This window comes from Protopterus annectens, chromosome 11.part0 (genome assembly GCF_019279795.1).
Source record: "Protopterus annectens isolate FY-2018-M chromosome 11.part0, PAN1.0, whole genome shotgun sequence".
Classification (NCBI taxonomy): Eukaryota; Metazoa; Chordata; order Ceratodontiformes; family Protopteridae; genus Protopterus; species Protopterus annectens.
Window position 1 is genome coordinate 975335203 of NC_056745.1, and position 17213 is coordinate 975352415.

A 17213-nucleotide genomic window follows, 5' to 3' on the forward strand; every position below is an offset into this window, starting at 1 on the left:
CTTGAACCAGGTCTCTTTTACAGCACAAATGTCGATGGTCTCCATTTTAAGGAGTGCTTCGAATGAGTGCATTTTGAGATTTAGACTTCTAGCACTGAGCAGCATGACCCACAGATTGCATTTTTTTTGCAGCTGTTACAGTGGTAATTTGGTCTTTAGAACGCTGCCTAAAAAAGGCACTATAGGAGTGGCAAGAGCCTTGACCAGTATCTGGAAGCCCAGGGGTGACAAATGCAGGCCATCTCTGGCAAAGCATTGAGGTCTGTCAGCCATGTCATCCCAGGCAGAGAGATACTGGATCCCCATAGAATGACACCAGTAACTTAGCCAATTGTTGAAATCAATCATTTTCTGCTTGTACTGTGGTATCATTTTGGGTGATGGTAGGATGCTGCTCAGGGGTAGGGTCATACCCGCCTGGGCTACATAATCCGAGAGCTCCTCCATGTTTCTCTTCATGTAGTCCAGGGAGGTACATCTCAGGTCATTCATGCCCACATGTACAATGACAGAGTCATATTTGTACCTGTTGTTGAGGGACCTGAGTGCATGCATTATGTGGCAGATCCTGGCACCTCAGGCCGCACCTGACAGGCAGCTGACTGTTACTTTCTTCTTATTCAGCCTAGTGAGTGAGACATCAGTGTGCCTCACTACCGAGTCACCTTTGACTAGTGTGTTAGGCATGCTGTTTTGCCTTAGGGGCTTTGGTTGAGTGGCACGCTGTTTAGGAGAGTTATGTGTCTCATGATTAGTGTTGTGTTGTGGTGGTGGAGTGCATTTCTGTCTTGGAGGTCTCTGCTGTTTGGGTAGATCTTTACTGAGATACTCCGTGAAGGTGGGTATGTGGTTTGGGTTTTTATGTGAAGGCAGTGCTGGTGTGTGTTCTGTAGGGCTATGTGTTCCATGTGGTGTCATGCGAGTGTTGACCTTCTCCTCTTGATCTGCTATTCCTGTCTTGGCTGGAGAGTGCGTGGCATCTGATTTGGATATGTAAGTGCATCTCTTGCAAGTTAGGAGGTAAGAGGACAGGGTTGTCAGTGTACATGATTGAATGATTCCATAATTGCTGTTTGACTGCAAATTGTGTATTGCTTTCTGGGATGTTTGTACTGCTACATCTTCTGAACCCCCTCCCATCATTCACAGCTTCCTGTGTACTAACCCTGCTGTGTAACTTTGCTGTTAGAAAAAGAGCAAACTTTCATTCTTACACCTTCTCTAGTGCCATTTATGCGAATGTGAACAGAAGAAGGATTGCGTATTTCACTCATCATTATATTTTCATCTGTATAGATTCCTATTGCTTTGACCCATCCCGCCTTCTCTGTCTTACCATGCTTTTCAGTTTATTCCAAAAATGTGGTGTACAGTTCTATTTTATTTTTATCTTAATAAACAGTACAAATGAGAAATGTAATTACATTTATTTATTGACATTTGATTATGAGGAAAGTCCATTTGGGTAGATGCCCATTTTCAGTGGAGGTCCATGGTGAGGCTTCAAGCTATTACAAAAAATATTTTATGAACAAAAGTTTTACAAGCTTCAAAAATAATACAGAAACATCTACAGTTAAATAATTATTCCAAATGAGACATACTGTGAAAACATTTGTTAAAAACAGATACAACTTATATGAAAATATTTCAATATTTATAGAAATGTTACGTAAATTAGTATAATATGAACAGGAATTGCAAAGAGAAGAGGGAAAAAAACAGCGCTATGGCATAATTAGACAGAGTCAGGGAAGAGAAATCGACTGCAGTTAGGAAGCAAGGAAAGGGGAGGTATGGAGGTATAAGCTATAAATTTGTACTTGCTCACATTTAGAGATGTAGTTTATCCTAGCTTTGAGCAATAACAGAGCCACATTTTGGCTAGGAAGTCTTTCATAATAGTTTTAAAGGACTGGAGGGAGTGTACTGACCTGAGGAATATATTTAAGGCATTCTAGGCCTTAGGATCATGGTGTGAGTACACACCATGCGCAACAGATTTGATAGGTTTGTGGCAGAGAGAAGTTTTTTGCTCATTGGATTGTAAAGACCATGTGGGAATATAGTTATGCAGAATGATATATAGTGCCAAACAAGCAGATGGATGTTGGACAGTTTTATAAGTGGTAAGAAGATGTGTATATGTTAGTTGATGGAGTAGTTCTAAACAATTTAGACTTTTTAGTACTGTACAGCGGTGGGTTCTGTAAAGAGGTATTCTTTGCAAATTTTGCAACTTTATTTTAGCATTGTTTAGGTTTTGCTTTTTGTGATAGCTTGAGGTTAGTAAGGATGGAAGCAAAAGGTAAGTAGGTGCAAGTGTGGATTTAGTTGCATTGGTGAGAAGTTTTTCTCTGTATAAAGCATGCTTTGTTTTTGTTGATTTTTTTATGCAATTTTGTATATGCAGGGCAAGTTTACGATTATCATCCACTATCATCCCTAATAATTTGCTATGAGAAGTGACTTTGATGGTTGTATTATTAAAAAGGTTATTTTAAATTTTATTTTTTCATGAGAGAGGGATTTGAGGGGGGAAGTAATTTTTTATGGCTAGAGAGTTGAGCATGAGTTGTAAGTTACAAAGCCATGTTTCAGTGGCTGATTAAAAAATTTTTTTCATGAGAGAGGGATTTGAGGGGGGAAGTAATTTTTTATGGATGGAGAGTTGAGCATGAGTTGTAAGTTACAAAGCCATGTTTCAATGGCTGATAAAACTTCCTGAGTAATTTGTTTGAGATGTGGTAGGTTGTCTGATGTGCATATGAGTGTGGAGAAATCAGCGTATTGTATTAGGGAGGACTGTTGTGTGGATGTGTGAAGGGTGTCGATGAAAATGTTAAAGAGGAGGGTCCAAGGATACAGCCTTGTGGTGCACAGGTGGTGACTGTCAAGTATGGGGAGAGGATGGAGTGCCATTTTACTGACTGATTCTTATTGGACAAGAAGCCTTTAAACCATAGAAAGATGGGCTGATATAGACCTAGTGAGAGCATCTGTAGTTGACATTTGCTGTGACAATGTTGAAAGCTATAGACAATTCTAAAAATAAGGAAGACACTAGTTTGCTATTATCTTTGGCTTTATTGATAGTATCTATAAATATTAGAAGTGTAGTATTAGTACTATGGCAAGGATAGAACCTGTGTTGTGGTGTAGACAGGAGTTCTTCCTGTAGAAGATAGGTTAGCTATTTTTTAAATACATTTTTCAAGTAATTTGGAGAAGGGGAGATAAGATTTCCATCAGGTGTAAAGTTAGTGATGTCTGTTGCATTTCCTCCTGTGCTAGAGGGAAAATATGTACTTTTTTCCAGAGAGAAGGAATATGGGATTCCTGGACTGACCTATTTATAAGAATTGAGACAGGACAAGCAATGTTATTGGATGGTATTTTAAGATACTCACTTGGAAGGTCATAAGCTAAAGTAGAGCACGGTTTGCTTAAGAGTACTTTTAAATATGTGGGCAAAGGTTTGAAGGTAAGAGTGGATGCCGTGATATGTGGCTGTTGAGCAGGGTTGCAATTAGATGTTGGTGAATACTTGGTTAGGGAAGCTAAACTATCTATGAAATAAGAGTCGCATTCTATTGCAGTATTGAATGGTCAGTTGTTGGGAGAGGGGTCAGGGCTAAATTTTTGGCTGGGATGTAAGATTGCTTTAATGATTGATAGAATTTTTGGGTTGAGTTTATGATTGTTCTAAATGTTGTTATAGTATTATTTCTGTCTTCACTTGTTTGCTTTTTATTACGGTTGCAGAGCATTCTGAAGTTTCTGAGATGTTGTGGTGTTTTATATTTTTGCCATTTATACATGCTTTTTCCTCTTTCTTGCATTAGCATTCTACTCTTTTTGGATAGCCAAATTGCATTATTTAAATTTGGTCTATTCCCTCTAGGAGGTACAAGCCTATTTAGGATATATAGTATAATAGAAGAAGAAGATTTTTAAGATGTTCCTATTAAAAGATGATAGGGTAGCAATGAATATTTCTAGGTTAAGCCTGGGCAGGTTTTATAAACATAGCATTTAATTGGATGGTTATATAGATTGGGAAATAGTCACTGAGAGAGTCTGACATTGTACCTGTGGTGGTGAATTTACTAGGGTATGGTACTAGGATTCAGTCTAATAAGGAGTTTGATGTCTTGCAATAATGTGTGCAGCTATTACTTAGTTATGTGAAACCGTGTAAGTTCACGCTGGACATAGGGGAGTTAGAGGTTATGTTCAATCGATATTTACATCACCTACTAGTATTTTTTCCTGTGGAATTGTTATGGATATCCAATTTAAGATTTCTTCTAATGTAGCTGTTTTGTCAACATGAGGGATGTAAAGGACAATAATATACATTTGTTTATATTTATTTATTTTCAGAAAAGTAATAAGAAGCTCTGATGAAATGAATTTTGCCATAGGTTTGTTGTAGGGGGTAATGTGGTAGAGACATTGAGAAATATTAAAGCAATACCACCTCCCTTCCTCTTTACATAGTCATTATGGATGATATTATAGCCAGGGTTGTAATTTCAGAGTTGTTCATGATGGGTTTAAGCCACTCTTCAGTTAGTAATAGAATATTACATTTGTGTTGGGTAGTCCAGGCATGTAATTCAATAGTTTTATTTCTTAAGGTTCAAATAGCTATAGTTTCAAAAGTTAGATTACTGGGGTAGGGAGTTAACTGCTGTGGGTTACAGTAGCATGTGGAAGGGAGCTGTCTTGATGTTGGTTGTGATAGCTGGGGCCAGGATTAGAGTGAATGCCTTCTAGAATGATTTTAGTTTATTAAAGCATTACTGGTTCTTGTTTTTGGAGAGCATTTTCCACTTAATTTTAGCTTGATTTGATTTGAAATGGAATTAATCAGTATATATTTGGTGTAAAGATAAGAGGCATCATTAAATAGGAATGGTGTAATTTGTGGAGGATTTAGAGAGGAACTACAGTTAGGTGCTTGGGACAGAGTTCGAGAGATGTTGAGAGCTATTGTTGAGTCATGGTAAGATGAAAGATGACTGACCAGGATGAGAGGAATAGAGGATAAGCTGAGGAGTAGTATGATTAAATAAAGGGATCTGTATTTTAGTGATGACAAGCAGTGTAGAATTAGGAATCAAGGAGGAAGCAAGAAGTTACAGGGCTGTAGAATATTTTGTGATGGTAGAGTCTGAAAGCTGGTAGAAGGTATGAAGGAAGTATTTTCTGAGACAAAATGGAGTTAAATTGTCCTATCTTCTCTTCTCTTATGTTTGTGAAATATTAGAAATAGAGGTGTTTGAAAGGATAGACTATAACAGCTTAGTTAAGGTAGGGAGTAGTGAGGGTTTATTTGGGGAAAGCAGAAGTTGAAATGTCAAACTATAGACACATGCTGTTGCAGAGGAATCAGAGTAGGAAAAGGACATAATGCAAGGCAGTATGGGAGGGAGAAAGGTTTTGGGAATGATGCTAAATGCTAGACGAAAGTTGTGAAATAGGAAAATAGAAACTGGGATGTTTGTATGATAGTAGTAAAGTTTTTTGGGGAGGGTTTGGAATAAGTGTCACCGGTGAAATGTTTATGTGGAAGGTATAATGGTAAAGTAAGAGGAGGTAGGTGGGAAATGGGGGTACATTAGAGGAGTATAGCAAGTCTCACACTAGCAGACTACCCACCCTGAAGTCAATTATTATGCAGAGAGTAATCTTTACAGAGAGCAATATGTTTATACTCAGTACAGAGCAATTAAGGAGACACAATGCAGAATATGTTTTCTTTCATTTACTGAATGCAGACTCTGAAAAGCTACAAAGATAAGTAACTGTTATATACAGTGTAAACTATGTTCATGAGAAAGGACAGTGGCCAGCTTAGTAAGTGGTCCTTAGAGTGCAAGGACTGCTCCTTTGACTTAATGTCACAGCCACTTTCCACCACAAGGCTGGCACATATTTAAGTAGTCAAAGTTAAAAATCAGCAAGGTTCCTCATGTTAAACTTGCTTATTTTATAGAATGACAACATTCTCAGTGAAAACTTTTATACAAGTGGGCCTTGTGGCAGAGCTCCTGCAGTTTGGAGGTCAGGGATGGAAAGAAATGAAAGTACAGTAAGTTAATATAATCCTTTTAACATTATTTTACTAGTTATTGAAGAAACACCCACTTCGTTAAAACACAGAGCCTTAAAAATATACTATTTTTCATCTAAAAAAAAAAAACTAAGCAACTGTTTCAGGTAACAAACAGCCATGAAATAGATTCATTTTACTTAACAGCAAAACAACATGTCTGAAAGTCCGAATGTATGAAATGCCTAATTTCACTTCTGGGTGCTGACTACCCTTGAAAGTGAACTGAGACTTGTCATGAAATGGAATTCTTTTTTTTTATTTATCTTTTGTTGACAGGGTTAGCTCCAATAGGCTGGTAGCTTCTTTTCAGGAGATACCCAAGCTGGTATTTACACTACTAAAGGATATATGGCCAGGGCATCAGAGAACTTTCCTTACTATTTTTGATAGGTAGCTTAGGATCTTTTACATCCACTCAAGCTATCACCAACTCAAGCAGATGAGCCTTGGTTTTAACTATCATCTGAAGGACAGCAAAGTCACAAGTGCAACACCCTGGGTAAGTTCCATTAAGCTAGTAGCCTCTTTTTAGGGGAGAGCCCCCCCAAGGTGATGTATACGTACATATATGGGCCCCCTTCAGTAGATCGAACTTTTAAATGTTTGAAGACAATATGGCTGACACCATAACATCGAACATTTAAAATTCCGAACGGACTGAATGGAGATCCGCGTACAGTGTGGAATGGGAAGATTTCCCTTTTTCACAAGGTAGTGCGATCTTGGAGTTCATATATTTAAGTAGCGGGTGCAGGGGGGGGCTTGTCCCCCTGCTACACAGGTTTAGTTTAGTTTTTTTTTTTTTTTTTTTTTTCAGTTTTCGAACTTTTAAATCTTCGATGCTATGGTCTCGGCCATATCGTCTTCGAACCTTTAAAAGTTTGATCTACCGAAGTAGATCCACACACACACACACACACACATATATATATATATATATATATATATATATATATATATATATATATATATATATATATGTGTGTGTGTGTGTGTATATCTATATATATATATGTGGCCAGGGCATGGGAGAACTTTCCCTTCTCTTTTTGATAGGTGCCATGGAATCTTTTTACATCTACCTAAGCTATCACCATCTCACACAGATAGGCCTTGATTTTATCATGCCATATGAAGGACAGCACAGTCAGGACTGCAACACCCTTCCCAACTTGTACAACACTGCAATTTCAACATTGGATCCATCTAGTGCGGAAACAGAATCTGCAGGCTTCTGCAGCAAAGGTGCATGCTACCTGTTGTGCCACTGAAACTGCATTTAAAATGTCTAATTTCTGTCTAAAAATCCAAAATATTCTACTATACATATGGCACAATAACAGAATTTACTGTTGCTGTTTTTTAGCATTTGTTTTTCCCAGTCTACTGCCTAACTAGGGTATCTTCTGAACAGGGTCTGCATGCTTGAGTTGTGAATGTGTGGGTTTTCACCAATAGATCAAGTTTTCTGTTGGCATATGTGTAGACAGCATATGTGGGTCCTCAGATCAGCTTAACATCCTTTGCAGAATTAGCCTTATGTCCAGTGAGTACTAGGACACACTCTGTACCCCCATCCCCCACTACTCTGAACAGGAGAAAGCAGATAAAAGAAAATCAATGCAGTTTTTATGAAAAATGTGGGTTTCTGAAACCTTTAGATTTATCTCACATTGAGCCTAACTTCTTCTTATTAAATGGAACAAAGGCCATAACCTATGCCTGAATTCTTATTTATCTATATGAACTAATCCTGCATGATGAGAGGACGATGAACTTTCCTCTCATTCTAGGCAGATTATTGAATTTTAGATAGCAAACTAAATGACAGAGCTTTCATAACACTACAAAGTTAAAATAGGCATTTGGTCAATACCTTTCATAATATGCTATAACCAATGCAAGTTAAATAAGAAAAGTTGTATTGTTGTTTGTTGGGGATTGAAAAGGAATCCAAGAGTGGGCACGCACATTTTCCGTGACCAGCTTATTTGCTATTCTCTCACTATTTCTGAGAGAATGCACTTCGGGAGGTTAGAAATAATTAGTGGGCACTTGTGTTCTAGTGAGTACAATAGGTACAGATGTCTAACTTAGAAAAACTTTAATGCCCATGGGATTAGAAAACTATTGTAGCGAGAGGCCTTCATTTAAATTACTAAACATGGTTCCTCATCTAATGTAGCTTCCTGGATTTTTTAAAGGGAAACTACCAGCACTGATTACTGAAAAGTGAAGCATTTTGCTGTGCAGAAAAATAATTTTCTTTGTTTATTTTCTGAATGATGTCTTAACACTTGAATGGAGCAGTGTTTAGTCTCCTGACTTTCCAGAAGAGAAATTAGAATGACAGATTAAAGAATAAAAGCAGAAGGTGGTCAGAATAAATCAAATCAAGTGCTAGCAAAAAGAAGGGGATAATGAGAACATTGGGCCTCAAAAACCCAAGAAAGCAACTGAAAACTCAGTAGGAACAAGGACATGAAAGAGCTGTAGCCCATGGATGCAAATGAAGACTAAAATTCAGCTGAATGTTTACCATTAAATTGCCTGATTTCAAGGATAAGCTAATGACTTGTGGAGAATTAATTCTGTTATCTGGTGGATCGTTCCTGAGAATAGTTGTCCTTATTTTAAAGAATTTCTAAGACAGAACAATGCAATAACATATAAAAGAAACAAGATGTTCATTTCTAGAAAAAACAAACAGCAGTCTGATTTCTTGGTATGCATAACAGGAAACAGGAGATAAGTCAGAGTCAACTGGAACATCAATAATACATTGCATGTGGTGTCAGAGCAGTCTCAAAAATGAAATGCCCCAATTACATGTTATATGGCTACTGGAAGCATGTAGCATTACAGCTTCCGTCATCAAGATGCTACTTCAATAAATATTCTTTTTTGTTGAAAGCAATGTTATTAACATTCACAGGATCAAAGAGAACATATGTTTCTTTTTATGAAAGTCTAACTGTATGAATGTTAGAAGGCTGAATAAAAATTATATGCATAAGTCTAAGTCTCAATGTGACTGTGTGTGTGTGTGTGTGTGTGTGTGTGTGTGTGTGTGTGTGTGTGTGTGTGTGTGTGTGTGTGTGTGTGTGTGTGTGTGTGTGTGTGTGCGTGTGTGCGTGTGTATGTGTGTGTGTGTGTGTGTGTGAGTGTCTATGTGTGTGTGTGTGTGTGTGTGTGTGTGTGTGTGTGTGTGTGTGTGTGTGTGTGTGTCCAGATATTTGCAGAATGTCTACATGTTTGCCTAATATTTTTGGTCTGTTCCTGATAAAAATTGTAGCTTTCTAGCAAGTCACTGAAGATTACAGTCATTAAATAATAATATACATTTGAGTTTCAGATTTCCCATCCCTCAGAAGAAGCAAACCAACACATATCCTGTTACATGTTAACACAAATCCTGTTATACTAGCAACTTTCTAAGTTTATTATAGCAATATTTAAAATCTGTACCTATTTTTGGACCTTTGATCCCCCAGTTATTTTAGGCTTTGTCCAGATTTCTTGCACTAAAATGTTGACAGGTATGGTGTGTGTGAGTGTGGTTGTGCACAATTTCACAACCCATGGCAGGTTTCAGAACAGATGCCTAATGTTTTAAATATATATTATGAAAGGATTACCTAAACTGCAAGGCTCACAGTGACTTAGCATTCTCTTTATTGTCACCAATATGACATCCACAGTTACTAACACAGTCTATTGCCATATATGTAATATGCAGATGCATCTATGACCTATTATATATATATATATATATATATATATATATATATATATATATATATATATATATATATATATATATATATTCTAGCAAGCATGTAACCTGTATGGAAGACCACAGTATTGCAGTGAGACCAAATCATATGTAGCTGTGTAAATTATATTCAGGAGGTCATGTGCATGTCAGGGTGTGTGCAGGCTGAGCTATGGTACTAGCCTGGAACTGTACATAAACCATGTATCACCTTAGTGCTGGATGATCAACTCATGGTCTGATCTGGTAACATGTATATTGCAGTACTGATACAGAGAAAGGCTGACTGCTGCATATGTATGAATGTGCTATCAGTCTGATTCCATAATCCATTGATAACACATGCATTGCCAACTTTTTTACTGGTGTTTTAGTTAAACAGTGATGAGTGCTCTACACAGTACAACTCTGAAGTATAAACCTGATACCACTGTTTAAATTGAGAAGTACAAACGGCAAGTTACATGGCAGACAGTACAGACTACAGGAGCACCACAACACAAATGTATGGCAGTATGCTGAAGCATATGCTTAGGTAACACTGCATTATGTGTCTGAACCAGTATTATCATGAATACCACAGCAAAAAAAAAAAAAAACTATGTGCACTTTATAATCAGTGTATCAAAAGGATATGAAACAAAAAAAGTTGGACTCTGGGCATTTATGAAACAAGCAGGCAAGACATATCCATGGGCACCATTAAAAAGTATATGTGGCTGTAATGGGCATGTGGTTATGAATGATTTTTTGCTTACTAATTATTATTTTTATGACATCTTCATTGTTATTGTTCCATAATTAACTCCCATTCCTTCTTCTGCAACCATAATCTAATTTTTTTGCAATATAGCTGATAAAATCCATTTCGCATTAAATAAAATTCCATTAAGTCTTTCATTTCAAATAAGCCATATTAAATAAAGTAGATTCATAGCTATCCTTCTCAGATACTCTTTCTTCTTGTTCTTATAATATCCATACATAACTATATTCATATCTATATTATGCCACTAATATTTTTCAAAAAAATTCTTCACACAACTTTTCTAGAGTTTCACCACTCTTTTGCATTTAAAAAAAACATATCTTATGTTGTCTCTTCCTCTCCACAAAATACAGTTTCTTTATATATGGCATATTCCCCTTTACTGGTAACTTGTTTATCAACAGTCTCCATAGGAAATCCTGACACTACTATTTTGATACACCCCTTTTTCCTTACTTTAACAGGTTTAATCATTTCTTCTGGTAAATATTTCCCATGGCTTTACATAATAATATTGTTTCATTACATAATTATACTATATCCTTCTTTTTTTCTCTCTATCATCCAATTTTATTTTCCACTTTAGTATTTTCCTTGTTAGGTTTTAATTTCTTAATTTACATATTTGGTTTCTCTTTTTCTTAGTCTCATCATCTCCAAGAACATTTTGTACTTGTATTTAAACATTTTAACTATTAATTTCACATTTTCTTTCTTACTCAGTTTAATACTCTATACAAGTTTAAAGGAGTATAATGAATAACTGGATTTAGTAACCCCAATTCCTTTTCATCTTCACTCATATATAACTCACATCTTTTCAATGGCTTTAATTTTGAACCCCATATGAAAGAAAACACCATCTGCATAACTTCATCTTCATATTTTTCTGGGATCGTATAAACATCTGAAACATTTGACATGTATGATATTTTTCCATTAATACAGAATTCATCAGATGAGGCTTTTTCCTGTATGCTAATCTATATGTCCTCCACAGAAGACATATTTCTTCCATTTCTTTTATCAGACCAGCCCATTGCATCTTAATAATACAATAAAAAGAACGAAACAACAACAAAGAAAATACAACGGCCAGAAAACCAAAATAAATTTAATAGAAGCACTGAATACTGACGTCTCAGCTGAAAAGCCATTGCATCTTAACTACATAATTTTTTTCCAAATGTTATTCCTAGCAAAGACACTTAATTCATTGGAAAATACAACCCCCCCCCATTTTCACTACATCACCTAAACCCTTACTTTTATCTTTATTCAGTGTCATCCCCATTTCCTATAAACATCCATCCAAATAAACCAAAACTTCTCTCATCCATATTTTGTTATTACCAACTACCACTATATCATCTGCGTATGTCAAAACTACTGGAATCACCACCTCTTTTGTATCACATATCTAGCATCATTCATTTTATAAGCTATTTCACTTACTGCCACATTCATTACCAAGACAAATAATATTCCACTTATAGGTCACAACCTTTTAAGAGGCCATTGTGTTACACAGACCCTAGCAATTTGTGACAAACACTCAAAATGCATCACTTCTAAGGGGTCTAGCTGATGTGGACTTTCTGACAGAAGTAGAAAGTTAGGGAATACTGTACATTTGTGACAAGAGTGCAATTTATTTGAAAAGTTACAAGAATAGGTTTGCTTCAATCTATATTTTCTTCACAATAATTCATGAAACTACTCTCATCTGACATAATTGAAAAAAACCCTAATTCATGTACAAAGTTAAGTATGACCCACTCTACTTGGCCAAAACTGAAACTGCAGTGCAATGAATAACTGCACTGTAAATCCCTTAAAATGTTACTGGAACATAAAACTTGACCTACATTTGCTACACAATAAACATATCACTCAAGAATGGCATTACTGATTGTTATACGTCTTAAAAAGGAAACTGCATCTAACTCAAAGTTAAAATCCACAGGCAATAACATTTACTTAAGCAAACAGTTCACACCCAGACTACCTCGATAATCAGATATCAATAAATTAAATACATAAAATTGGAAGAAACCACTGATAAAATGTAATATTCTCAGCAGAAAATGGATACATAACTGTACTCAAGTACAACTATTAAAAAATGTCTTCAGCACCAGCTTTTCCAGTCTTTCCACATCTTCTCCCAGCTAAATCTGTTAACTCAACCAATCAAGGACAAATCGGAGCAGAATCAGGAACAAATAAGCAATTAAACAGGGATACTTAAAATATAGCTACAATTACATTAATACCCATGGTTGAAATAACACGTTTATAATTCTAATCATTTGTTAAGTGTAATTCACTTTCTTTTGCCCATTTACTCCTGGCCCTTTTGCTATATCTACTTATATCCTCTCTCTTTGTGCTTATAATCCTTAATTCTTTACTATGTCAGAGTATTTTTATAATTCTTAAGTCCTACTCTTTCCTCTTTTCCTGTTGTCTCATAACCCCTCCCCCCCACACACACACACAAAAGCACCTTCCTCCAGTTGTTCTTTCCATAAGGTCTGAAGTATACCATATTAATTGAGCTCAGGGTTCTTGTTTGCTTTTCGTACATCAGATTCCCTCCAGCCACAAGTTGTATTACAGTAATACATTATACCAAACTAAGTATGTTTACCTAGCTGTTGTTCATGGTGTTTTGTATAGCTTACATTTGCTTATGTTTATGTAGTATAACACTACATATACCACTATGCTGAATGATATTATTAATTTTAACAATACATCACACTGCTACTCTTAGTTTGTTTATATTGAATATCATACAGAAGATCAAATTTACAAATTGAACTAATTAAATAACGTACATATAAATCGATGCATCCCTTGTTTAATTAGTATTGACATATGTGTGTATCTTTTTTCAATAGTCATAGCAGTTTCTATGTATTTTTGTATATACACCTATTTTGTCTTTGTAGAATTTGTTCACAGTGGAGACTCTATAGTAATTTATGTATTAAGAGAGGGACCTTTTATTTCCAGTGTAACAGTTTTGTTCAGTGGGACCTCTGTACAGATAAAGATGAACAAGAATTCACAGATTTTTGCAATCAAAACAGGGTCCACTTGATTTGTTTTGACATTTGAAATTAAATTCTTAAATCTGACTCTTAGTTCCTGAAGCTACAAGCTTAACTTAGATGCTTACATTACAACGTATGAGCTGTATTTATGCTATTTACTTTAAATGTTTTCAGTTCCTCTCAGATGTAGTGGAGTCTCAGTTCATTAATTCTTCAAATCAGAGCTTTTTAGACAGGTTTCACATTTGTTAATATGAGTTTCTTGCAACAATGGCCTCTAAGTAAACAAGACAGCAGAATAAATACACCAGTGACTTGTTGATAATACATACATTTTCAGAAAACAAAGCTGAATTGGCTCATATACCATGATGCTGATTGGCTAAAACTGCGGTATGCAAGCCAATCAAAAATTGCAAAGTGGAGCCACCACTGTTCAATGCAGAACTGCGGAACAGTGGGCTAAATTCATCTGAAATCTGGAGCATTTCACACAATCCGGAGCACTTGGCTGCTCAGACTCATGGGACATCCTTGCTTCATGTGTATTTCTTCACTCAGCCACCCAATCACTAACACTCTCACTCTATTACTTGGATACACTGACATACATACTCCCTTAATTCTGATACCTTTTCAGTACTTCCCGATAACATCCCACAAAGCATCATGTCCTACTGTATCAAATGCCTTGCTAATATCACTTCCCATAAATTTCACATTCTTCCTTTTACTTCTTATATCATCTTCAGTTTCTCTCACAACCAATAACAGTTCTTAACATCCCTTCTCTTTTATACCATGTATACTTTCTTCCATAATATCGCTCATCCTTTCTTCCATTCTCCTCTGTATTATTTTCATAACAAATTTATAATGTGTTACTTAATGTGATAGGTCTGCAATAGTTTTATTTCATGCTTCTCATCCTCATTACATATAAATTTTAATATCATACTAAATAACCCTTCATAAACAAACCTTCCATTCAATGATTCATTCAGTGCATTTACAAAATGTTGTCTTTGCCTGTCCATTAATTTATGTATTCTGTACTCTGTACCATCTAGACCAAATACTGAATCAACATTTACTTTCCCAAATACTCATTCAATTCAGTAATAGTAAATTCTTTTTCAAATTCTCTGTTAATTAATTCTGGATTTTTCTTTCCATCCTCTCTTATTTTCTTTCTTTTACTCTTATATGTATATATTTTCCACATACTGTACTATAATACTCACAATTTGCTCTCGTATTCTTTCTACATCTCCTTTTACATTTTTTATTTCCATCATTATATTAATATCCACATTTACTATTTTACCCAAATATGAAGATACCTCCTCCCTTGTAAATAAAACATCTGCCTGTACAGTAATGCATTATTTTTTTAATTCTTTTATACATTTATTTTTCTGTATCATAATACTCTCTTGTATTATTCTCTGTTAAATTTCTATACATTTTCAAATACTTCACTTTCCTTTCCTTTCTTACATTATCCTGCCAGTGAAAAAAACACATTTTATACTTCTTTTTAAATTCAGTCTATCAATAAGTCTAGTTCTTATAAAAAAACATCATGGTTATATGATCCTTTCATAATTGCAATGCATCCCATTCTCCTATTTCATTCTATCATCTCCATCCATATTGCTAAATGGTCTGAAAAACCTCTCACAACTGTATCTCTGTCTGATACCCCCAAGTCTTCCAATAACACAAAAGAATCAATTTCAGATCCAAGTGCCCCCCTTCTATAAGTCCACAGACATTTGTACTACAAAGCTAATTTACCACATAGTATCATAGGTTCATAAGAGACTACTAGGCTAACGGCCATAGAGCCCTTTCAAGCCTAGCCATGTTATTTAGTGTTGCCCCAGCTGTGAGTCTTTAGGTGAGTGAAATTTAAAAAAGGTAAAGGTCTATGGTAGGGACATAGGCAACACTCCAGGGGTGAATGTACAGTAGGCTATCCATTGATCTAAGTTGTGTATGAAGAGGGAAAGGGAGAGGGTCTGTTTCACATGAATTTGAAGCTTGTTCCAGAGAAGTGACAGTCTCTTAGATATGTATCCATGTCTCCAACATAGCCTGCTCATGTCAGAGGCTTGGATAAGATCCCTGGAGTGAGTGAACCTCCTATAGTTTGATTTACAAATGTGTAGCATTTCCAGAGGGCCAGGTCAGAGATTGCTCTGTAAGCCAGACACAGGTCACCCCTTAGTAACTTGTAGGACACAGAATACAGTGACAGTGCTTTTAGTCTTTCCGCATAAGACTTGTTTTGTGTCCTGTATCATTTCTTGGTGAAAAATCTCCATGGTCTCTCTAGTTGTGTCAGGTGAGCTATATGCAAAACGGAACATTGTACTCAATTATTGGTCTGATGAGGGCTGAGTATAATGGAATTATCACCTCCTTACATCTAGATGTGATGCCTTTTTATAAGATGTGCCACATAGAAGTATTTTCTTACTACTCTGGACACATTGTGGTCAAAGTTCATATTGCTATCAACTTGAGTACCCAGATCAAGTACCATTGCATCTCCACTTAGGTGGGGTGCTGTCTATAATGTAATTAACAGGGATATCAGCTTCCCCAAAGGGAATAATAATGCTTTTTTTTTTTGCTTTTAGCTTTAATCCATGGCTTTGGCACCACTTATTTTTCTGCATTAATCCTGTTTGCAGTATGTTAACATCATTGGGGGACTCAGTGATTCCTCCCAGTTTGCAATCATCAGTGAACTTGGTCAGCCATAGACCATCCAAGTTTGTCTGGACTTTTAAGAAATACATTCCAAACAGTAAGGGGCCCAGCACTGAACCCTGTGGTAAGTCACTGTTGACTGTTTTTTTGCTTGAGGTGCCCTGTTGGTGAGCCAGTTGGCTACCCATCTGGAAATGTCGGGGTTAATTCCCAATTGGGAGAGTTTCTGTATAACACCTGAGTGGGGGATTGTGTCAAGTGCCTTCGCTAGATCAAGATAAGCAATATGTACTGTCTTTCCCCTCGTTCAGAGCCTTGGCAACTTTCTCATAGAAGTCATCCATGTTTAACAGGCATGATTACCTTTATCAAATCCAAACTGGGTTGGGTCCAGAATTTGGAGGTTACCTGTGTTCTTGTTAATAAGGTCCATAATGATTCTTTCCATGTCCTTGTAAATGAGGCAAGTCAAGCTTATGGGCCTATAATTCCCAGGGTTGGTTGATGGTCTCGTTTTGTGCAGAGTGGTTACTGTTGCTGTCCTCCATTCTGTCGGAATATAGCCAGTTTGCAGGCTGCAGTTAAAGAAGTATCCAAATGGGTCTGCTAGGTTATATTTTAAGTTGTTTAAAAAGCAACCTGGCATGTTGTTTGGTCCCCTTGATGCCATGTTTTTGGCCTTGAATAGTGCCAAGATGACCTGCTTTCTTGAGATAGTGGGCTAAGGAATAGTGGCAGGTATACTTTGGGGGGTGACTGGTG

The 17213-nt window shown here is 36.3% G+C and overlaps 1 protein-coding gene across 1 annotated transcript in view; it reads left to right on the plus strand.

Moving 5' to 3' along the window:
- SEMA3E (semaphorin 3E) overlaps positions 1–17213 on the plus strand; it is a 949587-nt gene that overhangs the window by 29032 nt on the left and 903342 nt on the right. The gene's annotated exons all lie outside the window — the stretch shown is intronic.